The sequence below is a fragment of the Papio anubis genome, chromosome 8 (genome assembly GCF_008728515.1).
Source record: "Papio anubis isolate 15944 chromosome 8, Panubis1.0, whole genome shotgun sequence".
Taxonomy (NCBI): domain Eukaryota; kingdom Metazoa; phylum Chordata; class Mammalia; order Primates; family Cercopithecidae; genus Papio; species Papio anubis.
This window is the reverse complement of record NC_044983.1, coordinates 121,327,652-121,353,562: the sequence shown is the minus strand read 5'-3', so window position 1 is coordinate 121,353,562 and position 25,911 is coordinate 121,327,652. Positions and strand designations below refer to the sequence as shown.

Genomic DNA, 25,911 nt, shown 5'->3' with positions numbered 1-25,911 from the left:
GCCTGGTAGACCCTCTCAGACAAAAAGGACTTCTAATGATCTGTGCATTTTCACAGACAACAGAAGTAGATGGGGGCTTTACTTAAAAAATAATTATGGATATGTTTTTTGAGGCATAGAGAAAGTCGCCTATCAGATTCATGGAAAATTCACAGAGCTTTTAAGAGAATGTTCATCAGTAAAAATACTGGCAGTTTGAATTAAAAAGGACAAAGATAGCTTGAAAATGGTTCAAATTTACTGTATTCAGAAAGCAGGCAATCAAAAAGCTTAACACCTGCAAACATGGGTCATTTGTTTTCTTTTTTTTTTTAACAAGTATATTGAGATACAATTCACATACCATACAATTCATGCATTTAAAGTATATAATACTGTGGCTTTTAGTATATTCATATATTTTGAATCTATCATCATAGTTTTAGAAAATTTTTTTACCTCAAAAAAATTACCGTTTAGCTATCATTTCCCACACTACCCACTAATCCTTCCCATCTCTATGCAATTATTAACCTACTTTCTATACCTATAGATGATGAAATCTATAGGTTGCTTATTCTGGACATTTTATATAAATAGGTCATAAAATACATGGCCTTTTGTGATTGACATCTTCACTTAACATAATGTAATCAAGGTTCATTCATGTTATAGCATGTATAACTACTTGATTTCTTTTATGGGCAAATAATATTCTACTATATAAATATATCACATTTTGTTTATTCACTCATCAGTTGATATGCATGTGGGTTGATTTCAACTTTTAGCTTTTATGAGTATTGAATATTAGAGCTGTAAACATTTATTTACATTTTGTGTTTTTATTTCTCTTGACTATATACATAGGTGGGAAATTTCTGAGTCTTATGGTAAATCTATGTCTTATCATTTGAGGAAACTGCCAGATTGTTTTCCAAAGTTCTTGCACTATTTTACATTTCCAGCAACAGTCTATGAGGATTCAAATTTCTCCACCTTCTTGTCAACTCATATTATTATCTGATGTTTTGATTCTAACTGTCCTTGTGGGTATTGTGGGTATACTACTTTATCTCATTGTGGTTTGGATTTGTATTTACTTGATGAGTAGTGATGCCATGCATCTTTTTATATATGTGTTGGCCATTTATTTATCTCTCTTGAAAGAATGTGTCTTTAAATTATTTATCACTGATAAAATTAGGTTATTTGTCTTTTTTTATTATTGATTTGAGGAGTTCCTTATATATTCTACATACAAATTCCTTATCAGATATATGTCTTGCAAGTATCTCTATAGTCTGTTGGTTGTTTTTTGACTTTCTTGATAATATTCCTTGAAGCACAAAAGTTTTTAATTTTGATAAAGCTCGATTGCTAGATTTTTATTTTGCTGCTTGTGCTTTTGGTGACATATCTAAAAATCTATTATTGCATCTAAGGTCATGAAAATTTACTCCTATATTTTCTTCTAAGTTTTTATAGTTTGAGTTTTTATATTTAGATCTTCAGTCCATTTTGAATTTTTCAAAAAGATATTGTAAAGTAAGAATTCAACTTAATTATTTTGCTTTTGGCTCTTCAGTTTCCCCAGAACCATTTGTTTAAAAGACTACTTTCCCCCTTGAATGATCTTGGCACCTTCATCAAAAATCAGTTGTCCACAAACACCTGTACACATGAATCTTACTGGAGTCATGAGAAAAAGTAGACAGGAAGACTTATCTAAGTCGTATGAAGCAGGATGTTTTCACTGAAGTAAGTCTTTCTCAGGAACACAAACGATGGAGGGATTTCTTAATCATCAGTGTCACTGTTTTCCAGGAACACAGAGCTCAGGTAAAGTTCCACAGTGTCAGGCTCTTCTTTTGTCCAAGATGAACAAATATAATAGATTGCTGAGCAAATAAAAGACAAATATAAACCTCCTGAGTGGGATGAAGCAGGATCTAATAAACAGTCTCTCCAGGGCTTTTGTTGGTGTTCCTCCTGCAAAATAAATTGAACCATCTGATGAGAAGTGTTAGAAAAGGTCAATTATTTTAGAATCCTGAAGTGCAGGTGTCTTAAACAAGCATTCCTGAAATGAAAAAGAGAAATGTTAATGTAAAAGATTGAATTAAAGCAAATAGCCAGGAGTCACACCCTGAGGGCGACAAGTCGAGTGGATTGAGTGGGTTGCAAGAGGTTGGTGAAAAAAAAATCTTTTGATACAAGCAGCACTGGTGTGAAATTACCAGCTAACCAGAGAGGTTACATATTTGGATTTCTATTTGTCTCTTTCAGATAGCAAGTATTTAGCCCATTGCCCTCAGAAAGTTGTTGAATTTAAAATTAGAATTACATAGTATCTGATCAATAGATTATAACAATTGAGTTTTTTTTCTAGGAAAGGTGGATATTAGTAAAGTCACAGACTGATTTGTTTAAGATCATTTTTCCATGAAGGTGCCAAGTAGAAAAACTGTCAATTATAATTTCTTATGGTCTTATTTGATAAGGCAGGAATTTCCCAGAGGCTTTTATAATAGGATCAGGAGATGAATAAAATATCTAGCCATCAGTATGACTAACAGCAGTGACTACTGTTTGGGATAAACTAGGAACAACATTAGGATCAGTATGTTGTGACCTAACAATTATAATAAAGAGGAAAGGTCTATTATGAGTAGATGACAAGAAATGGTCTATAGAAAATAAGAACAAAAATGATTATGAGCAAGTAGATAAACAAAACAGAAATTAGAAAGAGGTCTTGGTTCCAGCATCTTGAGCAGAATCTGTCCACTGTCTGAAGTCATCTGCTTGTTCCAAAGGTCTTGGGTCAGTCATTGCTTTCAAAGATCAGCTGTATCTACAGGATCACCAAGCATCCTCATATTGAAGTCCCTGTTAGAGCAGTCTTCCAATTGTACAAAAATCTGAATCACCAAACATTGACTCACTACTGTTTTTGTTGTTGACAATACCTGACAAGGTCTCTTCCAATGAGAACAAGAGAAGTTTTCCTCTGATGCCTCTTCCAATAGATGAAGTATACTGTTCGAAGATCAGAAAAAAATGTACTTTAGGAAAACGTTCTGCAAGGGTATCCTTAATCCTTTAGATAGGACAGAGTATAGTACGTGAGCCACTTACAATATTTTGCCATGCCACCATGCAGTAGGAAGTCTAGCAACAGACGTAAAATCCCTAAATGCATAGGCCTTCCGGTTACCAATTCATAGGGAGATAACCAATGTGCTCCTGAGTGAGTGGTCTGTATGGCCCTGAGAGCTAGGGGGAGTATCTTTGGCCTAGGGAGCTTAAAGATTTTTAAAAGTTTTGCTAATTTTAATTTTAAAATGTAGTTGGTCTATTCAACCTTTCTAGAAGATTGTGGGTGGTAAAGACAATATTGTTTTTTGAGTAAGAAATATTGTTTTACAGAGTTCTTTTATAATGGTTTTTGTTAAGGGAGTGCTCAATCACTTGATAAAAAATTTGGGCTGTCCCAGTTTGAAAACACAAAATCCAGCAGCTTTTTTGGTGTCTATAAGGATTATAGCTTTTTAGCAAGGACATGCTATAGCCACTCCTGAAAATAGATATACAAAAACTAAAACAATTTAAATCTCACAGAGGTTGTAAGCTGGATAAAATTCGTTTGAAGATATTCAAAGTGAGACATTGGGTCCTGGCCATGTTTAATCTTTATAATTTTTTCCAGGATTATGTTGCTGACAGGTGACACATAACCTGAAAATAGCCTCAACTTCTTTTTAAAGTTTTCTCACTAACGGTGATTAAAAATACTAACCAATTTTTATATTCCATGACGAGTAGTTTCATGAAGAAATTTAGTTAATATCCACTTGAAATGATCTGGTGCCATAAGCAACCACCTTGAGCATTTCAGAGATTATATCAATGAAGAGTACAACTAGAATTTTTCCACTCTTCGTTTTCACAGTTTCACCAGAGATTTATCCTTTGAGGGTTTAGCTTGTTGAGCATAATGATCTGCTTGAGTATTTCCTTTAAGTGGTCTCTCTTTCCATAAGTTCCAACATTTATAGTCATCTCTGTAGGTAGTAGGAGTGCATGTAAAAGTTACTTCACTTATTGTCCATTTTTAGAAAGGTCCAAGCAGAGATAAGAAACCCCCTTGTCATGAAAGCATACCAAAGTCATGTACTACTCCAAAAGCATTATCTGCTATCTATCCACCTATTCATCTATCTATTTATTTTCTCTCTGGAATTTAGCTAGTTGACAAACACTAGTAAGTGTAAGAAGTTCTGCAATATGGGATGATTTTAATTCTAGTAGAGGACTATATTCTAAAACCTCTCTTCTTAAATTATTGATGGCACATCCTGTTTACTAACTTCTAGTTTCAGTTTTGAGATATGATTCACCAATTAGATCAGGTTTCCCAGGAGGATCTTTAATGTATCGGAGTGAGGCAAATAAAGTTCCCTAACCGAAATTAGACAATCATGATGTTGCACTTATTTCAGGTGGGGCAGGAGAGCAGTAGGACTCAGTGTGTCGGAGTGATAAATAGTAATGTGAGAGAAAGATAGAGTATTAGATGCTAGTAAATTGGCTAAAAAGTGTTACATATACTCAGTCAATAGTAATGTCTGTGCTGCATGAGGAACCATGAGGTCAAGCAGAGAGCCTAGAACTAGTTTAGCACAAGCATTGAAAAGTTTTGTAGCTGTTACCTGTTGTCTTAAGTCAAGAAGGATAAGCCACCACAGCTGAGTCAAAATTGAGGCTATGGTGATAAATAGGATTTTCATGAATCCCATGAAACTAAGCTAAAACCCTAAGGGCATGTCCATAACACTCATGCACAAATTAATGGAATGACTTTTTATATAATAGTTAGGGATGACTAAGGAAGGAGGCTGTTGAAGGGCTGTCTTCAGATTACAGAACACCTGCTCATGTTTGAGCTCCCACATCAGAGACCGGGATTTAGCCAATTTGTAAAGAGATATTGCAATCACAGAAAAAATTTGGTCCCCATTGTCTGTAATATCTAGTCATATCTAGAGGAGCTCTCTGTTGCCACCTTGAAAAGGGTCTAGAAAGAGTTTTGATAATCTAAAAGGAGATAATGCTTTTTCCTCCTTAAATGGGTCATGCCACAAATAATGGGCTGTGCTCTGGAAAATTTATAATATATCTTCGAAATACTATGTTATTTTTCTGCTAGGGCTGAGAGCAATTAAGTGGAATCCTTTTTATAGGTCTCCTTGTTTAGTGAACAAAGTAAGAGATCATCTACATATTGTATCAGAAGAGAATCACAAAAGAAATTTATGAATCATGTAAATTTGGATTGAGGATCTGGGGAAAATAGGAGGGGGCTTCAGTGAACCACTGAGGTATGAATGTCTAGGTATATTGTTGCTCTACCCAGAGGAAGGCAAAAGGGTATATCCTGATCTACAGTCTACAGGCACACTCAAGAAAGGCCAAACAAAGATCCACAACAGTGAAGCAAATGTTGTTAGGCAGAATGGAGGACAAGATGGTAGTTGAGTTAGGAACTAAAACTCACTGGTCTCTGAAACTGGCACTAACAATAGTCTTAAAAGACCCATGCCAGTGTTCTACCCTGTGATTCTCCTTATGACAAACTACACTTTTAGGGAGCATAACACAAAAGAGTAACACAAATGAGGGCAAAAAAGGGATGAAAAGAAGGGCTTGGTTTTGCCAAAAATGCAAACAAATGGTAAAGAATAACAAAACCAGGGTATCAAACACAGAATAAATAGTCAAAGAACTCACCACAAAGAGAGTGGAGTTCAGACCTGGTGCTGACTCGACAACATCACTGTGGACTTGATAAGTGGCAAACAATAAGGCACAAGGGGTTCTGCCCCAGTTGAAGGCTAGGGTCTGTGGTGATAGGCAGAGCAGATCTTATCTTGATGGAATTTCAAAGAAAACTGTGAAATAAATAAAAATCACTCAAATGAGAACAAATGTTATTTATTCAGTTTGCTAAACAAAAGAGTCACCAATCATTTATGTTTGGCAGAGACTAAAATGCAGGAAAAGTGATAGGAAAGCTGTACAGTGGAAAAAGGGAAGGTATTAGGTATGCCTAATTGGAGGCTGTTGGCATGGGGAAATCAGAAACAGGCTAACTAGAAGTGGATCAACCTATGTGATTTGTTAGGAGTGCATATTTGGCTTCTTATGATTGGTTCTAAGTTAGAAATACAAGCAAAAGGGAATCTGGCAATTATTGACCAGGTCCTTACTGATGTTGAAGAGGTTGTGGTTGGGCTTCACAGACTGGTTGTTACAGAAGTTATAGTCAAAGTTGTATATTTACGTATGGCTTGGCAATTGTATATTCACTTTCCCACCACTTACTGAGTTTTTGAAGACAAGATGTTGATCATATTGGTAATGATGTCCACAGTGTTGGTTACTTCTCCAATAAGGGCGTGCATGACCTGAGCGTTTTGCCAGACTTTCTAAGCAGTCCAAAAAGTGGCTTATCCAAAGAGATAGTTGGACCATGAATGTTTAGCTGGAATGGTAATAAGTTCTTCTAGGCTTATAACAAATCCTCAGACTTGAACTTGCAGTGATTCTTCAAATCCTAGGGGATAAAGACCAGCAACAGGGCAACCTAGAGTCCTAATAAGTATCTAGGCAGTCAGATTTTAGTTCTCAGTGACTACAAGTCTAGAGGAAGAAATAAAAATAGAATCGTTTTTAAGGCTGTTAGTTTGTAGCCAGATGCTGAAGGAAACTGGAATAATTGAAAATCTAGTAAAAGTTGACAATCTGTGCCAGGTTAACAATCTGTGCAAGGTAAATACCAAACTGAAGTTTCCACAATGATAGAGAAAGCTTGGCTACAAAGTTTGCATATTGATGAGTTACTAGCAGTTTACAAAGAGGCACTAAATAGCTCAAGCACAAATAAACAGAATCAGAATCTGATAATCCAGAAAGATGTGCTGTGATTTCCCATGGAAACACAAGTTTTCTTTCTACAGTTACTCCTCCCCTTTTGATCAAGGACAATCTCAAAGAAAGATTATTCTTGATCACAAATTAAAGTTGGTCTCATGAGATTTGGCCTTGTTATTTGCATAGGTGCAGCAAGAGTACAATTTACATATTGATCATATTATAGTTGCTTTGCTGGAAGTTTTCTATGTAAAGCAGCACGTCAAATTGACTTTTTCAAAGCCTTCTTGAGGATAAGCAGCCGCTCGCAACAAACCTTAACGACGCACATGCAGTACCTATCGATTTGGCAGGCATTCTTTTCATGAGATCCACAAATATCCGTGATCTCTGGTTCTGCTGAAGTGATATCTTGCTCACCTACAAAGCTGCGAACCCTGCAAAACCAGGCCGCCAGTTTTCACGAGGAGCTTTGTAAGCATCGGCCCCATAAGGTCAACCCCAGTCTGCGCAAGCCTGGTCATATATCTGATCAACAAACGCCATTCAAATGTGACATCCAGGCAGCCTTGGTTGTATTAACAATGCTTTTGTGCCCTGTTAACAAGAGGACAGGACTCTTTATGGAATCTATGCAAATAACCATATTGCCATGAAGATTCAATCAGAGTTTCCAAATTTTGAATGGATGAGTCAGGGAAGAAAAGAAAGAAGTTTCATTTCTGTTTACAAGAAATTAGCATAGCTTTATGCAAACAGTCGGAGGATAGCTTAAGAGAAAAAAGAAAAAGAAATTGTTATTTCCGGAAAATAGAACAATAAAACATCAACAATATTTCAAATAAAAATCATAACCATCTGCTCATTCAGTTCTATAAAATTAACTTTTCTTCCACCTGATCTTGTGTTACTTGTTTCATGAATGCATCCGCTTCTCAATTAGAAGTCTGCAACTCCTGACTCAGTCCAATGGTATGGTTTCATAGTCATTTGAACAATGCCATCAGAAATCTGTTCCCCAGAGTGTATGGCATGATCCTTTTCCACCAGACTCTAAGATTGTTCTTTTTTGCTGAAGATAGAAAACCTTAGCCTATAATTGATTGCAAGGATTTTATGGAAACATCAGTGTAAAACAGAACAAACAAAACTATCAGTAGATGACAAAAGTCTAAAAATGGCTATCATGTACATATTATTGATAATTTTCTTTATTTATTTTATTTTTATTTTTTTTTTTTGAGACAGAATCTTGCTCTATCGCCCAGGCTGGAGTGCCGTGGCGCGATCTCAGCTCACTGCAAGCTCCGCCTCCCGGGTTCACGCCATTCTCCTGCCTCAGCCTCCCGAGTAGCTGGGACTACAGGCGCCTGCCACCAGGCCTGGCTAAGTTTTTGTATTTTTAGTAGAGACGAGGTTTCACGGTGTTAGCCAGGATGGTCTCGATCTCCTGACCTCGTGATCCGCCCACCTCGGCTTCCCAAAGTGCTGGGATTACAGGCGTGAGCCACCGCGCCTGGCCTATTGATAATTTTCAAAAGTGAATAATCTGAATAGAGTTCATTATAAGAATAACACAATTGACAAACACATCTGGTTGTTTCTGTTGTACAAAATAAAATAAATTCAATCCAAAAAACATTTTAGACAAAATATCTATAAATACAATGTATTAGCAATATTTTCAAAGAGGTTATATCTAATTTATAAAAATGCTTATATATAACCTTACAAAGAAAACATTTTCATATATAACATAAAAATACTGAAACATTAGATGCCGCAAATACCTAGCACTTCATTAGAATTTACTAAAAATATATCAGTTATCAAGTAGAGTCAGTAAATCTGAAGTAGATTCTGAACATTAGAGTATTAATAAAAATGCAAAGATAAGTGAAGTGAATCCCCAGTGTAAAACTACCAGCCTAGCATATATTGGTTCCAAATAAAAGAAGTAAAGTTTTAACCAAGTTACATTTTGAAAATATAATGAATTATGACTGATAACACTATACTGCTTTTATCTAACATGAAGCAAAGCAACACCAGGAGTCCGATAAATAGAAATATATCATGGACAGTGAAAACATTAACAATTCTGGGGTTTGTGTTGTCATCTCTTACAGCATTTCCTGTTTCCCTGGCAATCCTCAGAACTCAGACAGGAGGGTGGCCCCATCAGTGCATGTTGAAGGGCGAAGGCCTGGTACAGAGAATTATCCATTTCAAGCAGAAGGAAAATGGACAAGTTGTGGTGTTGGGACACATTACAGGATTGCCTGAAGGACAGCAGATTCCATGTTCATCAGTTTGCAAATAATATACAAGGCTGTACTAGTGCCGGTCCTCACTTTAATCCTCTATCTCCAAAACATGGTGGACCAAAGGATCAAGAGAGGCATGTTGAACACCTGGGCAATGTGACTGCTGGAAAAGATGGTGCGGCAATGTGTCTATTGAACATTCTGTGATCTCACTGTCAGGAGGCCACTCCATCATTGGCCACACAATGGTGGTCCATGAAAAACCAGATGACTTGGGCAAAGATGGGAATGAAGAAAGTACAAAGATGGGAAATGCTGGAAGTTATTTGGCTTGTGGTGTACTTGGGAATTCCCAGTAAACGTTCCCTTGGATGAAGTCTGAGTGCCAGTAACACATTTGTTATCCTGCTAGCTGTAGAAATGTAACTTGATAAACATTTAACACTGTAATCTTAAAAGTGTTAAGAAAAAAAAAAAAAAACCACATTCACAATTCTCCAGAAACTTCTTATGTAGAATACAGTTTTAAACATGTTTATGGTAATAACATTTTACCCATACAAATTTAACCTGTGCAAATCTAAGCATCTCTTCTGATTGGACAATACTTCCTAGACATCTTGTCAATGATAACATATCAAATCATCCTAACTATTTCCAACTCTCGTCTTTTCCCACAGTAAAAGAACACATCTTTGCAACTTTCAGAGATCCTCTGGGAAATCTCAAGGGCAATTTTGGGCACTGAGGAGGCTAGGAAGACTGTGCTTGATTGTCAGCTGAAACAACTTTTGGCTGTTTTGCACAGGACTAACAGGCCCTCTGCTTTATGTGAATTTCTCACTTTAACTTGTTTGCTCCATTTTGGGTGCAGACCCAGCCCCATGTGCCTGACCACAAACCAACATTTCCTGTCTCAATTCTCCTATTCATATAATGTTTGAGGATGTTTGTTAAGTTTTAAGAATTCCCTCCCCTCCCCCCAGATTTAAGCAGGGTTTTGTTAATTTCCCCTCAACTTCCCACAGGTATCTTAAAAACTTTGCTCACTCATCCCTTCTCTGAATTAGGATTTGAGCATCTTTCTGTTATGCTGTTACCCCACTCTTATTGCAATACTCCCCTTCTTCAGAAAGTTTTTCTAGACTAATGTCCAGATTAAGCTTCTTTTCTTTGACAATAATGATGCCACGACTTGGACAAAATGCCCATTGCCCCTGGCTCCTGCTTTCTTCACCCAGTGCTGCCTTATTGGACTCCTTGTGCCTCTCCGTGACTGGGGAAATCAGGATCCACAGTGGTAAGTCATGATTTCTAATCCAGTGTTCCAGACATCTGTCTGTTGTAGCACAGTGAGAAGTTGACTTATATTTCTCTCATTTTTGTCATTTTCTTCTGTTTTTCTATCTTTCCCTTCTGCCTTTTTTGAGTGTGGTGAAAGCCCCTCATTCTCTCCTGAGAATCATACCTGAGTTGAAATCCCAAGGCCTCTAGCACTGGCAGGTGTCCCTTCCATTTTCATGAGAAACTGTCAATTTGGCTATTGTTCTCCAGACCCCTCAACTGTGGGGTATGCTCTGTGTTACTGTGGTAATAATTCCACCCACTTTCTTCAGGAAAAAAATGGTAATATTTTACAACTTAAATTTCAATGGCCTCTTTGGAGAATGTAGAATTTTTCTAAATTGTCTCATTCTGCAAAGGGTGATTGAATCCTGCACCACCAAGATCTCATCGAAGCAATAGATGCTTTGTTGATGGTGGTGGGCATTTGGTACAAAGAGGCAGAAAAAAAAATGCTCTCTCTCAAAAACTTTTCAGTGACCATTGCGTCTTTCAAAGACAGTCTTCCTTCCCCAACACCTCCTGTGACCTGTGTCTTCCATCACCTATCCCCCAATCTCTCTTTTCTACCATCTTCCATGTTCCCTTCAGCTCCCTTTAATTCTTGGATCTTCCTCTTTCAACCCTCTATCTCCTCCACCTTTCTGTCCACTCCTGCCAGACCTTTCCTCTCCCACTCTGGCCCCTCAATTCCTTATAATCACTTGAGCTTTAAGTCCTGTCCCTTCATAGGAGGCTCTAGAGGAGCCCAGGGGCACTGAGAGCAACAGCCTGAGGCTAAAAAGGCTCACTGGAAACAGGCTGAATGTTTTAACCACTCAGGTGAACTCTGAAGACACCAGATGACTGCTTGGTCTCTCCTCTATGCCTCCCTTAAAATTGAGTCCACAACTTCCCTAGAATTATACACCAGAGCCAAGGGTAGCTTATAGGTCTCCTACACAAATATTGGTGAAGCTGCTTCAGTTCTCATATTGAACATGTTACTTCAACTTGTCCATCTACCAAAAGTATCACCCTTATAAAAATATAAAGGCGAGGCAATGATGATACTTTGTTTCTTTGTTTGTTTTTTGAGATGGAGTCTCGCTGTGTCACCAGGCTGGTGTACAGTGGCACGATCTCGGCTCACTGCAATCTCCACCTCCCAGGTTCAAGTGATTCTCCTGTCGCAGCCTCCAAAGTAGCTGGGATCACAAGTGCATGCCACCATACCCAGCTAATTTTTGTATTTTTAGTAGACAGTGTGTTTCACCGTGTTGGCCAGGATGGTCTCGATCTTCTGATTTCATGATCTGACTGCCTTGGCCTCCCAAAGTGCTGAGATTACAAGCATGAGCCACTGTGCCCAGACAATACTCTGTTTTTTTATATGAATCAGTGAGTTTTGCATTTCTGTGATTATGCCTAAGTCATGGCTAAAATTTAAAAATTAAAGCTGTAAGTTGGCTATGTCTGCCTATATGTTTATGTATGTGTGTTTGTGCATGTGCACATACATTTCGTTTGTGTAATATTTTCCTACCTCCAGATGGTATTACCACATTAAATTATATTATACCTTAAATAAGCTCGTTTTGGGTTGACTTAGAGATGAATGAGAGCCTACATAAGTATTCTTGAACTTCCTTGAAATTAGGATAATCAAATTTCTAACATCATCAGTGTGAAAAAAGTATTTTTATAAAAGCTTAACAAAATGTTAAAAAAAATACAAGTTCACCAAATTTAGATAAACCTTTGGCCATTGAGAGTAGTTTGATATAATTGATTTAATAAATAAAGATAGCTATGTCTTCTGAGTTGTCCACATTATAAAAATACATTTTTGTTCTACTTGAGTATTTTTTTCCTAAACTTATACAAATATACTGAATCTCTGTGCTTGATAATCTAAATGCATTCTTGGTATACTCTAACTGTATGTTTGATATATTCATGACATATTATGTCTCATGATTATCATGTATTTCTTTTATTTTTATTTTATTTTATTTTATTTTATTTTATTTTATTTTTTGAGATGGAGTCTCACTCTGCCGCCCAGGCTGTAGTGCAGTGGCACGATCTCACCTCACTGCAACCTCCACGTGCTAGGCTCAAGGGATTCTCCTGCCTCAGCCTTCCAAGTCGCTGGGACTACAGGCGACTGCCATCACACCCAGCTAATTTTTGTATTTTTAGTAGAGACGGGGTTTTACCATGTTGTCCAGGCTAATCTCCAATTCCTGACCTTGTGCTTGAGATCCGCCTGCCTCGGGCTCCCAAAGTGCTGGGATTACAGGCATGAGCCACTGCGCCCAGTTGATCATGTTATATCTGAAAATGTTTTCTCTATAAAAATTATGCCCATCCACTTTCATAAATTTGATGTAATATCCACCCTTTTTTGAAAATAAAATTAATTATTATGTTTACACATATTTTCTCTGAAACTTTCTGTGGCAACTTTAAGTGCCATAATGACAATTAAATTTTTCTGCCAATTGTATTATTTTTATAGCAAACTTTCATCAGATCTTTTACTTTCAAAAATTATCAAAAACATGTTAACCACGGCAATTTTAAGTCTTTTGTCATCTATGGAGGACTTAGTTTCAACAAAAAAGGACTGACTCAGAGATACATGGAAAAGGATTATGCTAGGTACTCTTGTGTAAAAGTTTCTAATTACGTTGTTTAAATAACTTTGGGACCAAAACAATGAACTGAGTCAGGAATTCTAGAACTCTAGTTGAAAAAGAGATGGGTTCATAAGACTACTAATCTGTGATCAAGTGGGACAAGAACTAATTACTTAGGAGTGAATGAACTGATGATGGATAATTATGGGACTTTTTTGGAATAGGGCTATTCCTTTAATGTACTATTTTCCTATTTTCTCTTTTTTTTTTTTTTTTTTTTTTTTTTTTTTTTTTTTGAGACAGAGTTTTGCTCCTGTTACCCAGGCTGGAGTATAATGGCATGGTCTCGGCTCACTGAAACCTCTGCCTCCCAGGTTCAAGCAATTCTCCTGTCTCAGCCTCCCGAGTAGCTAGGATTACAGGTTAGTGCCACTACACCCGGCTATTTTTGTATTTTTAGTAGAGGCAGGGTTTCACCATGTTGGCCAGGCTGGTCTCAATCTCTCGACCTCATGATCCACCCGCCTCGGCCTCCCGAAGTGCTGGGGTAACAGATATGAGCCACCACGCCCGGCCTAATATTCTATTTTCTGGACATAAGAAAACCCCTCCTCTTTTTTTAAAGGTATTCATCACTCATAACAATTTCATAGACTATGCTAATTTCTAGTAAACAGAAATGAAACTTCTTTCTTTTCTTCCCTGACTCACCCTTTCAAAATCTGGAAATTCTCATTGAGTCTTCTTATTTTCATGGCAATATGGTTATTTGCATAGATTCCATAAGAGTCTGTCCTCTTTGTTAACAGGGCACAAAAACATTGGTAATACAACCAAGGCTTTGCCTGGATGTCACATTTGAGAATGACGTTTATTTGATCAGATATGACCAGACACTTTTAGGAACTAAGGTTGACCTTATGGGGCCGATGCTTACAAAGCTCCTCTCGTGAAAACTGGCTTGAAACCTGGTTTTGCAGGGTTCGCAGCTTTGTAGGTGAGCAAGGAATATCACTTCCCAGCAGGCTCTGGAATCTTAGGATATTTGTGGGATCTCATGAAGAAAGGAATGCCTGCCAAATCGATAGGTACTGCATGTGTAATCTGATGTGAGTTGTTGGCTTGGCTTCTTATCCTCAAGAGGCTTTGAAAAGTCCAATTTGACATTCTTTATGAAAACTTCCAGCAAAGCAACTATAATATGATCTATATGTAAATTGCCACTCTTGCTGCACCTATGCAAATAACAAGGCCGAATCTCATGAGACCAACTTTAATTTGTGATCAAGAATAATCTTTCTTTGAGATTGTCTTTGATCAAAACAGGAGGAGTAACTGTAGAAAGAAAACTTGTGTTTCCATGGGAAATCACAGCACATCTTTCTTATCAGATTCTGATCCTGTTACTTTGTGTTTGAGCTATTTAGTGCCACTTTGTAAACTGCAGGTAACTGATAGTTATGCAGACTCTCCCTTCTCTGGTAGAGATTTAACTGACTTTCTCTCACACTATGGAAAAACCAGTTTTTGTAACTACTAATAAATTGTACTTGAATCTGTTATCTTGCACAAATTGTGCACTTTTACTAAATTTTCAAACCTTCCAATTTTTCTCAATATCTAGTCATAAACCCCTAAAGTAACCTTCCAATGTTTCTCCTTTTTTATTATTTATAGTCACTGAGAAAACCTTACTATCCAGATCCCATTTGAGACCCTAGGTTGCCTTGTGGCTGGCCCCCAGGCTCTGAAGAATTACTGCAAGCTCAAGTCTGATGACTTGTTACAAACCTATGAAGATCCATCATTGCTAGCAGACTATGCATGGTTCTGTTTTTCTCTGGACAAGCCCTGACTGGACCACAAAAAAAGGATGGGGAAATGCTCAGGTCATGCATGTTCTGATAGAAGAGGTAACCCAGACTCTGGGCAGCATTACCAAGAGCATCAAAACATTCAAAGATCAATGCTACATGATCAAAAGGGCTCATCCACTAACCTCTTGAAACCTTCTGGAATGGATACCCTTGGGTTCAACTTCTGTCTTTCTCACATTAAGATCTTTTATATTAACATTTCTCTTTTTTCCTTTTAGGCATCCAACTTTTAAGATGCCTGATCTGAAGGACACTAAAACAACTGACCTTTGCCAGCATGCCAAACAGATGGTTTAACTAGTCCTCCAGGAACAACACTGAGCAATCCTGACCTGGGACTATTTAACTCTGCCATCTCCTACTTGAGATTCTCCTTGTCTCTCTGTTCAAGGACACTTTTTCTGAGCCTTTCTTGAACAAGAGTGGAGGATTGATAGGGCGATTAAACTCTGTCCTTGACACAACTTTAGGTTGGTTTGCCTAAACCACTAGGTGGTCAAATCTATATGAACCTCCTCCAGCATTCTAATTTGTTTTCTCTGTCTTAGACCCAGAATCCCACTCCATGTGCCTAACCATAAACCAATCTTCATGCCTTAACTTCTCTGCTACCAATATTTGATGTAGCCCAGTAAGTTTCAGCATCATCCCTCACCTCCACACAGTCTCCCACCCCCTCACCGCCCCCACCCCCTCACCGCCCCCATCCCCACACACATATACCAGCTCTTAGCATCAAACTCCCTTCCACTTTCCATAAGCATCTCTCCCAAGGTCTCTGCATATAATAGCTATGTTTGCTCACCCCATGCCTGAGACTTTCCTGGCTTAGATCTTGAGCATCATTCTATTGTAAGATTCTCCCTTAGTAATGTTTTCCTCACTTAACTTCAGATTTGTAAATTTTTTTTTCCTTGACAGTGCAAAAAGATACCATTTAGGATTTGATTTTCAGAAGGTAAAATATAAAACGTTGTCAGGAAATTTGAATACTTAATTAAGTAGGATAATGGATTACTGAGAAATAGTACTTGGTTATCTATTTAATCAAATGATGTAAAATAATTTTAAAGTAGATATAGGAGGTAACGTAATTGCAAAGAACTTCATCTCTTTTATATGAAGACTGTTCTCTTAAACAATCAAGGACTCGAGAAAGTCAGTACAAAGCACAGAAAATTATTCTGATGAGATTCTGAATGTTTATCTTCTAAGTAGATTACTCAGAAGGTAAAGAAAAATATTTTACAAACTCTTATTAAGAGAATACACTAATCCAAATAAAATATTTTAATAGAGAATAAAACAAATGCTAGTTTTGCATCTGCATATTTGATACTAACGCTTATATTAAAAATTTTGTAAATAAACCCATTAAGCTTTAGCCAGCTGTGATTACAAGAAATAAAATTTCCTATCCATGAACCTCCTACAACTTTATCTAGTTAGGGTTTTGTAGGGTTTTGCCCTACACTTTCCCATTTCTCATCCTGGAATAACTACTCATTTGACTTCAGAAAAAAATTACTCTTATTTTCCTTAACAAAAAAATATCCTGCATACCTTGCACTCAAAATGTTCCTTCCTGCCACAGTCACTTCTACTAGAGTCTCATTCATCTCATTGATATATATTGGTTATAACTTTTTTTTTTAATTTTTTTTGAGACAGAGTCTCACTCTATCACCCAGGCGGAGTGCAGTGGAGGAATTTCAGCTCACTTCAACCTCTGCCTCCTGATTTCAAGCAGTTATCCTGCCTCAGCCTCCTGAGTAGCTGGGATTATAGGCATATGCCACCACACCCAGTTAATTTTTGTATTTTTAGTAGAGACGGGGTTTCACCATGTTTGTCAGGCTGATCTCAAACTCCTGACCTCGTGATCCACCCGTTGGCCTCCCAAAGTGCTGGGATTACAGGCGTGAGCCACCGTGACCGGCCTTGATTATAACTTTTAACTACAGTAACTCCTATTGCATAGAGAAACCTTGGAGGTAGTATAAAAGAAAAGTTACTGGATATGTATTAAAACTGCCAGATAGATCTTATTCAAACTGCTGCAGTAGGGGAGAGAGGTTTCTGTATGGAACTGAGCTCAACTTCTAATACAGCAAAGACAGTTGTGGATTTATAGCCAAGGAGTACAGCAAGGTGGTAAGCAGATGGAAAATTAACTAGATATCCAAGGTAGAGGGATTCTTGCTAAACTGACTTAATAAAATTATTTTTAATAATAAAACTGTTAATTAATAAAACTATTAATAATAAAACTACTTTCTAAAACTAAGATATCCAGAGTGGAGAGTGAGAAACTTGATCAAATATCCAGTGGTCTAATATCAAGAATCAGTAAATTCTTAATAAATTCACTGAGCAGGAATCTTTGCTAAAACTGGACTGGGCAAACCAAGGTCAAAGTCTACTTAGGAAGAATGCTACAAGGAGCCTTACTCAAGTTTGGTCAAGGGAAGAGTCTTTTTCAGTGGATAACTGTGAACTATTTTCATACACACTATTTCGTAGGAGACTAACATCTTAGGAATATACATCTCGTAATTTTTGCAGTAATAAACATCCCTATAATACAACTCACTGTAGCAAAAAAATAAACATATTCATTAACACACCCAAATATATAGACTGTCTGTATTATATAAAAAATAATAGGCAAAAAGTCTATAAGCAGAAAATTATACTTAGTAATTAATGCTTCAGTATTTTATTCTAGTTAGATAATCCAGGTATCTAATGAATGCCCATTAATTTGCCAAATTTGGCATCAGTGTAAAGTTTTATGTTATCAAAAAATCTTGGTATTGAGCCAAGATGACACACTATAAAATGTAATTAGTTACTTTTGAATTAACATTTGTCAAAACAGTGATTCAATTTAACTAAGTGAAAATTTGTATTTTTATAATTATAAATATATAGTAACTAAAATGATAGATTATTAAACCAAGAAACCTGTATAAGCTGAGGAAGAATGTACCCAAGTAGATTAAATTGTGTGCTTGTGTAATACCTAATACTGAGAACTCAGAAGACATAACTGTTTTTTTTTTTTTTTTTTTTTTTTTTTTGAGACGGAGTCTCGCTCTGTCGCCCGGGCTGGAGTGCAGTGGCCGGATCTCAGCTCACTGCAAGCTCCGCCTCCCGGGTTCACGCCATTCTCCTGCCTCAGCCTCCCGAGTAGCTGGGACTACAGGCGCCCGCCACCTCGCCCGGCTAGTTTTTTGTATTTTTTAGTAGAGACAGGGTTTCACCGTGTCAGCCAGGATGGTCTCGATCTCCTGACCTCGTGATCCGCCCGTCTCAGCCTCCCAAAGTGCTGGGATTACAGGCTTAGACATAACTGTTTTAATTAAACCAACAATATAAAGCTAGTCTCATTTGCCAAAATTTACCTAAATTATGTGAACTTAAATTCTTAGAATATTTGAGCTAGTATATATAAGAATATTAAAAGTAGAAATGCAATTATCTTAATTTCCAGAAATTTTTGAATATTTTATGTATATAAGACCTTAGTAAGCTCTAAGTCGATCAGAAAATAGTACCTTTAAAAATTTTGATAGTCTAATTTAGTAATACCATCTGGAGGCAGGAAAATATTACATACCCACAGACACATAAATATACATACCAATCTAGAAGACTTATCATTTTAATTCTAAAATCTCAGCCATAGGTCAGGCGTAACACAGAAATACATAACTCACCTGTTTCTATATAAAGGGCTCTTTTTGTTCCACTGGGTAGAAATTCCTGATTGAGTTCAAAATAGAGAAAAAATAGACAACAAACAAAAATCACAAACCCAATTTTCTGACATCTTTCTGACCTAACAGAGACACAATATCTGCAAACCATTTAATTCATTTACAGAGATTACCAAGTGACCCCACACACACACCACACACACAAATTCAGCACTAGAGATCAACTGCATAGTCAATGAAAATTAAATTCCGACCATGCTACCAACAGACAAGAGTCTGGAACACTGAATTAGGAATAGGGCTCACCTTTAGGTCCTCGTATTGCCAGTCACAAATGGAGCATAAAGGCTCCAAGTGTCCTTATTACCTGGGTGGAGCAGATGGAGATCTGAAGGCATGGTCCCATTTTGAGTCATGGCACCAATCCTGCCAAAGAAACAGACAAGTTAAAAGATTGCTTTTATTTAGGCTATTGCAATAGGGAAACCACTCTTATATGAAGATGATGGGAATGGCTCAGCCTCTTAGGCAGTTTGGCTTTTATAGGGAGGGGTAAACACAAATGCAAATGATGTGGTTTAACACTGTTCAGTTTGCAAACTGCAGACGTCACAGTTTGCTAACTTTCCAAAACATTTGGAGATGTTTTTCTCAGTAGTGGTTGTGGTTTTTCTTAGTAAGCTTCGGAGAGCAGAGTTATTATCTCAGCTAATCAGCTATGAGACAAAGAACAGGATGTAGATTTTTTGCTTTGTCAGCAGGTTTTGTCAGCAGATGAAAGGGTACAGTTTGTGGTAGGTCTTGTCACACTTGACCAAAGATCTTCTAGAAGAGTTTCACACAGAGATAACATCAGACAGGAAAACCAGAAACAGGAAGGAGGTTGTGGTCGTTCCCACCCCCACCCCCCACCCCAAGTAAGGCTAAGAGGCTGAGACATACCTCCTTGCAGCGTAGCTCACTTACTTGCATGTGATGCACTTCCTTCCCATGCCTGCCTGCCCCACCCCACCCCACCTTCTTACACATAGCCTTTCTTGCCCTGTGAACACCCATTTCTACACCTCTCTATTTGCACTCACGCTGACTCAATCAGTGTGTCACCTCATCCCTCCAAGGCTACTGTACTACCTTCCAAAATGGCCGCCTTCCTTCCACTCTTTTTTCTCACAATTTAGTTTCCACAGAGAAGCCAGAATGAACAAAAGTGAAAATCTGATTTTGTTACTAACCTGTTCAAAATTTTTTTGTCTCTCCCTATTACCCTTCAAGGAAAGCCTATGCTACATAGCACAATATTCAAGCCCTTCATGTTCCAGGTTACCCCCTTTTCTTGCCAGCCCTTAGCCAACTCTACATTCCAGCTCTGCGGAACCTCCAGCTGCTTTCCTACACCCCCTGAGCTTCTCCGTGTCTAAGACTTTGCTTGCGCCTTTTCTTTCACCTCCAATGCCCTCCCTCCAACTGGCTAAGTCCCAATGTATGTATATAAGAATTTAGAGGATACCTCTTCTGAATTTATCCCAGGCCCCAACTTCAGCCCCCAGCCTTCCCTACCACCTTGAAGCTGAGTCTGGTTGAAATTCCTCTATTCCCTACCCTTTCCAGTCACAACACTTACCACACTGTTTAACAAGTTCCTCCTTCTTTTTCTGTCTCTGCAGCTAGACCAGGAGCTCCCTACAGGTCAAGACCATGTGTTCTCTGTTGTTTTTTCATGGCAAGGGGAGACATAGGGTTGCAGTAGTGAGTGGGCATCTGTTCTCAGAAGGCAGTGCCTAGAGCACTATAAGTACTTAATAAACTCTTGCGAAATTAAAAAGTGGGTGAAGTCACCGTATATGTTTAAAATTGTACAATACACTGGATTTACAGAACACATCTCAAATCCTGTAGAAACAAGACAAACTCACATAAAGCAATTAGCAAAAACTGAAGACTCTGAGAGGTAGAATGTGAAATAGAATGATTTATGTTAATCAATTGTGTTACATCTCATGAAACCTAATGAATGTTAGAACATAGTAACCAGCCACTCTGGGGGTCTGGATATTCACTTATTTCAGGATTGACTTCTTTAACTCAAACCCAGGAGAGAATTCCTCCTTAAAAGCTAATTCTTGGGACATCTTCTGAGCAAGCCGCATACTGAAATCAGTTTCATTCCTTTTTAATTAACCAATGTGAACATCCTCTTTGCTTTCATGACTATGGGACGTATTCCTCAAAGTCACATCCACACTCACAACTATATTGGTTCTCACACAGTACCCTAAGCATGCCCAAGACTTGATAGATACTGCCTGAATTGGTGACTTGCAGAATAGCTGTACACCACTTCTGGGATGGTTTATGATTTCCTTAATATGAGTCTTGGTTTTCTTTATCCCAAATGTATTGTCTGCAATATCACTCAAGATTGTTAAGATCATAGTCACAATTTAAAAAACAAAAGTATGTATCCTTACTAACTATATTCATAAATATGAGTTACAAAGTGTAGAATAACTTCAGAAGAAGCACACCCCAAAACTACAGAGTAGTGCCATAGGTAAATTGCCTCTTATAGATGCTGTATCTCAGGAGAGGGCACTCAAAGGAGTAGGAAAGCTCTGAGGTGGCTGCATGGTTTAATTTGGGTTCCCCCAGAGGTAGACCCTGACACAGGATTATTGCAAATAGATTTGAAATGGGATCCCAAGAAACATCAGTAGGGGGCTGGAGAATGAGAGAGGCAAGAAAAAGAAGCTAAAGGGGAATGTCATTGTAGGAAACAAGGTCTCAGTCTCCAGGAGATGGAGCAGAACAGCCTCAGAGATGACTCACCTGAGCAGTAAGACATCTGAAATATTTAATTTAACAATTCCCATTGGCTATTAGTTGACAGCTGTCCTGAGGGTATTAATTCCCTGCATTTCAGCCCACCTGACATCAGGTCAAGCATATTATCATGGCAGAGGGCGCCCTTAGGTAGAAAGTCATGGGTTCTTGTAGCACAAAGAACACAAACTCTATTACATTTCAGTTGAATCTAAGCTGTTGCATGTGTAATAAGTTGTCTCAGCTGATAGGCAGGCAAAAAAATAATTATGAATTTATTTAGTTTCATTAAGTTTCTGCAATACACCATCCAATAACTGGATTTCCAAACTCATTCTCAGACTTTCATTCACTCCTTTTCTACCTAAATGAGAACAGTTACCTCAAGCAAATTAAATGTGCTGATTCTGTCCTTTAAACTTTTGTTCAATCCACATCCAATGCATGTTTCTTGTAGGTCCAGAAGCAGATCCTGATGCAGGGATCCCAGTATAAATGATGTATTAAGGATGTTCTCTTACAAGAAGGCAGGCAGGAAGCAGGAGAGGGAAGGGAAGAAGCCAAGCTGACGTGTGATTTCTCAGGAAGCTCCAACTGCAGCCTGTTCTACAGAAGGCTCTGAAGTATAAAATATACCCTAGGGTGGTCATGACTTAAGACAAAGGAGCTGGGTTATTCTATTCCCAATAGACAATCAAGCATTGGAAACACTGCCCTGAAATGCTCTAGGTGGGGAACGTTAAGTTTGTCCCATCTGTCACAGATTCTTACATTTTCTCGTTAGTCACAATTTCTGGGAGAAAATTTATAAACAGAAAACTTAGTGGAATAAAGTAATCTGTTGTAGCATTTAGAGCTGAGGCCACAAATGATGGTCATCATCTCCCTTCTCTGACACTGTTTTAGATTCCTTGTGAAACTTTGGCTAGTGCCTCTGTCAGTGTAGGTGACCTTCCTGGAGGGGCTACTAAAATCACCCTCCCTGAGGAGTCTAGGTCGCTAGTTACCACATTTTATCAAGCCATAGCATGATAATTCTAAGAGATGCCCCAGTAGGTTTCCCAAGTGCAGAACATTATTTTGTGTGCTCACCTTATATAGCAGACTATTCTCATGGTCCTGGCAACTCAGCTCTTTCATGCATCTTCTGCTGCTGAGCATCCACTGAGTTTCAGCTCAAGATCTCACCTCTTCCATAAAACCTTCCCTGGTCCTTGCATTCCTCAGTGCCTTCTTGTCCCCATAACTCAAAGAAGTTACGGCTTATGCCTCTCATCTGGCCTGAATCTCATTCTGCATTGTAATTCCTCATTACAGAATGTTTATTGACCTTGGACAATGTAATTTGGTTGACTTGTGAGCGTATGTGTTGTCTTTTGATGGGAACCTGGGCACCTGAACAGGGTTCTGCCCCACCCTTCACGGGCTGTCTCCAGGGCCTGACACAGGTTGCTGTGTGTCCCCAGGCCTCAGGGAACTCACGTTGAATTAGCAACTGAATGGCTCACAGAATAGCATCTCTGCACCTTAGAACTACTTGTGATTTTTCTCATCATAAGTCTTGCTTCCAAGAGTTCTCTAACTTATTTGGTTATCAGTGACACTCATTATCATTCAGGCCACAATCATCTTTCAAAAAAAAAAAGATAGCTTTCAGAGGCTTAGCCTTATTACATTTTAAAACCAGCCCTTAAAAGCATATATTTCTAGATTCTTTATTATTAATCCAAATTATGTGCAAATGAATGCCATAACTTTCCCCTACAACGGACAGGGTATTTTTGTTCTTTTTTTTTTCTTTTTTGGCATTACTCAGACCTTGAGGTTGACAAACATACTTTGGGGATATTGGATATCTGTGGAGAAGGCATAGAAACATTTACATAAAGAAGCAATTCAACCTATATTGAACACCTTTTGGGTGCCAGGAATTGCCCAAGGGACTTTATATAAACTGCATTGTCCAAGGTTTTTTTCTTCTCTTTTTTTCTGAAGCACATACATTGGAATATTTTGAGGCATTTTATAGCCTCTTGTGGGAGCTTAAAGGGAAAGGAGGAAAACTCATGTCACTTCGTTTTGCAATTAATTACTTCTTCTGGGAAGACTTTGCCTTGTAATTGTAGTATTTACGTATTTATTATTTCTGATTGCTCCTGTCTTGTATTCTCTATTCAGAAGCAAAACTTTGATATAAAAATAGTACTAATCTTGACTATGTATCTCCAGGTATCTAATCTACTCTCCACAAATAATATTGAGATGAAATAAAATGTTACTATTAATAGAGGTTAAAATCTATTGAATGCTTGCTGTAAACCAGGCACTCTGCACAGCCCTTTACACACATCATCTTATTTAATACTCAGCAATTTTCAGAGGTAAGTACTACTATCATCTCTGTTTCATAGATACAGAAATTAAGGCTCAGGGCAGCTGAACAACTCCCCAAAGACCACGCAGCTAGTAAGTAAAGAAATTGAGCTTATGCTGCACAGAGGACAAAAAGCCTCCCTCCTTGGTTCTCTCCTTGGAGATGGCAAAAGAAGTTGTATTCTCAGCCTGTGATCTTGCTAACCAAGAGATCACAAACTCTTAGGGTCTCAGTTTCCTTATTTATTGAATTGATACTCTAACACCCACACTGCTATGCTCATCTATCTGTCCATCATTTGTCCATCTTCAAGCATTTAACTTTCACTGCTTTATATTTTGCTTATAGGAGTTACTGATAGCTCTCAAAGAACATAAAGTATGTCACATTCATCTTGATACCTATGGTTCCTCGGCCACTATGCTAAATGCTTTAAATATATTAAATCATTTATTCCTCATGATACCATAAGAAAGGTATTCTTTATATCCCCACTTATTTCAGACTTAAGGAGGTTATTTGACCCCAATCACAATTACATTAATGGTGTCAGATAGATTTGAACATAGATATCTGGCTCCAGAGTCCATGGTCTTAGTTACCATGCTATACAAGAGAGCAACTTAATTTTCTTCTCAAATCCAGGTGCTGTTTCAGAAGAGATTTTCATATGTGTTTTTATCTCCTTTTTCTCTTTATTCCTTAGCTCTTGTTTTTATTCCATGATCTGCATTTATTTTTGTATAACTAGAGATGTGATTTTTCACTGCACATTACTTTTAAAATCCCAGATATGAAATCTCATACGGACATTAATTTTAATTTGCCATTGATTTTTTTCTTAGAAACAATATTGGAAGAGAAAAATTTTCCTCTAATTTTCAAGTTTTATGACCTTAAATGTCATGGGTAGCAAAAATGCCACTTTGGCATAATAATAATTTTGAGTAAAAAAATTGTGAAGATATAGATACCAAAAAAAAAAAAAAAAAAAGGAAGAAGCAGCGCTCTGCCCTCCACCTGTTTTCCTAAAATTAGCAAGTAAATTTGCAAAAGTGCACCTCTTCACCTCTGTACCAGGAAAGATGAAAGTTAATCACTTTTACATAGAGACAACTTTAGATCCTTGTCAGCCTGGAGATGGGATGGTACCAGAAGGATCTGCAGAATAAGCTTTACCAACTACACTTCGTCTACCACTAGTTTTTCATATATTTGCATTTCCACAATTTACTATTCCTAGAGGTTAAAAGTCCCTTTCCTGTCTTGTCACTTCTCTAAAAATTTATTGTTCCTTTGCTATGTAAGTCCGAGTTCTAACCAAACCTTTAAGTTACTTATCCCTGAGTTTCTCTCATGTACATATGAGATATACACATTAGTAAACTTCTGTTAGTTCTTTGCTCATTAATCTATCTTTTGTTGCAGAGCTTCCACTGAGAATCTAGAAGAGAGTAGACAGAAAAATATTTTTCCCTTCCCTCCAAATGCAAGGATAATCTTACGTGAGTCCAGGAGGAAGGTAAGTAATATTAAAGATACAAGAAGATGAATAGCTTCCGACTTTGCCTTTTAGACTTTCAGAAGATAAGGGTTTAGATGAAAATCAACACAAATCTAGGATAAAGCAATTACAATGAGTGGTAGGTCTCAGATATGCTAATTTTGGTCTCTGCAGGTCATAGAAAACAGAATTAAGACATAGGGACTGAAAAAGATTGTTAACTAAGTCCTTCACCTTTAAAAATGAGAAGTAACAAATAATTTAAGATTCAAACTAAGCAGAACATAATTTTGAAAAATGAACGCTATGACGAAAAAATCAACAGCAGTAAAGTATCTAAAAAAAGAAAAAAGATTGGTCAGTTAAGCTATTCATTGTGAAAACCTTGAGGTATAACCAAGAATATCCAAAAGCATTTCTGCCATCAAAACATTACCCTTAAGATTAATATTAAGAAATAAAGG

General features: G+C 37.7%; 1 long non-coding RNA gene and 1 pseudogene across 3 annotated transcripts in view; one reads left to right on the top strand and one right to left on the bottom strand.

The window, feature by feature from the left end:
* The window catches only part of LOC103887109, a 56,785-nt pseudogene that overhangs the window by 10,457 nt on the left and 20,417 nt on the right, over positions 1-25,911 (top strand). The window contains exons 2-4 of the transcript XR_002523975.2: positions 9,045-10,482; positions 14,828-15,658; positions 20,414-25,465. The product of XR_002523975.2 is annotated as a superoxide dismutase [Cu-Zn]-like (transcript). The remainder of the gene's footprint in view (positions 1-9,044; positions 10,483-14,827; positions 15,659-20,413; positions 25,466-25,911) is intronic.
* LOC108587362 lies at positions 226-7,155 on the bottom strand. Of its 2 annotated transcripts, none has more exons than XR_004185926.1 (4): positions 6,367-7,155; positions 5,773-5,933; positions 3,782-4,046; positions 226-3,082 (listed from the first exon to the last, which is right to left on the bottom strand). It is a non-coding gene; the product is annotated as an uncharacterized LOC108587362 (long non-coding RNA). The 2 variants fall into 2 exon arrangements; XR_002523976.2 differs by having other exon boundaries at positions 226-3,021.